The 1,089-nt window shown below is 40.3% G+C and overlaps 1 long non-coding RNA gene across 1 annotated transcript; it reads left to right on the top strand.

The window, feature by feature from the left end:
• Positions 1-93: 93 nt before the first annotated feature.
• Positions 94-1,066, top strand: LOC113473146. Its single transcript, XR_003395204.1, has 2 exons — positions 94-294; positions 1,003-1,066. It is a non-coding gene; the product is annotated as an uncharacterized LOC113473146 (long non-coding RNA).
• The last annotated feature ends 23 nt before the right edge of the window (positions 1,067-1,089 follow it).

A 1,089-nucleotide genomic window follows, 5' to 3' on the forward strand; every position in this document is an offset into this window, starting at 1 on the left:
CACGAGACCTTGTTTAGACTGCTGGGGTAAAGGGACTTTTTAGTCTCATTCGAGTAGGATAAACAAGGTATATTCTATACTTCTTTTCAGACCCCAGGACGTCCTGATCAGTCCCCTCATCCATCAGCTGGTGAATCAGCCTTGGTTATTTGGGGTACCGATGTAGTGGTGGATCGGTGCAAGGCCAAGTTCAAGACGTTCCTGGAGACGTTTGTGCAGACCAGTATGGATGAGGATGAACGGATTGAAGGTCTGGACGAAACGCAGCCACTGTATATGCAGAAAATCGATGAGGTAAGTATTTTATTTATTTAATATACCTTATTTATACTTCTGGATGGATGCCTCAGTAACTTTGTGAAGGGTGAAGGTCCATATTAAATGTAGATAGAGAAATAACTGTTACACTTCACAGGTTATTTATACTGTCGGCTATGACTAAAAAGTCACATTATGCTAACAGTAAGTATGATATTATAGGACACAGTGAGTTTCAGGTTTTATTATTATTATTATTTTAGTATTTAATAGCCGTTTTATTTTGTAGCAATGATTTTTTTTTCTTTCTTGAAGAGGTTTGATAGAGGGAACTGTAACTGCTAAGGTCTTATCATCCCGTAATCGAAGAGAGAAAGAAGATAGGATGGGAAAAAGCCAGCCGTTCCGAGAACGAACATTCGTTCAGGATAAAATCCGCCCTGGGCGGGAATCGAACCCGCTGCCTAGCGCTTACAAGACAGACGCGCTACCAATTAAGCTAACTTGTGTTTTGTCCGTTCCGTAGTATGCCTCTCATCTGATGAAAAAGACACAATAATTTCCATCTAAGTGCTGGGTCAGCGCGAGAACACCAGAGGTACCCTGTTGAAATATTTGCAATCGAAAAACAAGTAGGTACATTTCTTTGTCCACATTTATTACTTTTATCGTAACTCCCGAAAGATTTGTCAGTGAACAATAAATTAGAATCTCATTTAAATTGATTAAAATCTCATTTTCCAGATCTTTTCTCTCGAAGACCCAGTGCTGAACGTGAATCTCGCTCACCTGGCCAAGTTCGACTCCCAGCTGTGTCAACAATTAGTGTGC

The sequence above is a fragment of the Diaphorina citri genome, unplaced genomic scaffold, assembly GCF_000475195.1.
Source record: "Diaphorina citri unplaced genomic scaffold, Diaci psyllid genome assembly version 1.1 scaffold16518, whole genome shotgun sequence".
In the NCBI taxonomy this organism is placed as follows: domain Eukaryota; kingdom Metazoa; phylum Arthropoda; class Insecta; order Hemiptera; family Psyllidae; genus Diaphorina; species Diaphorina citri.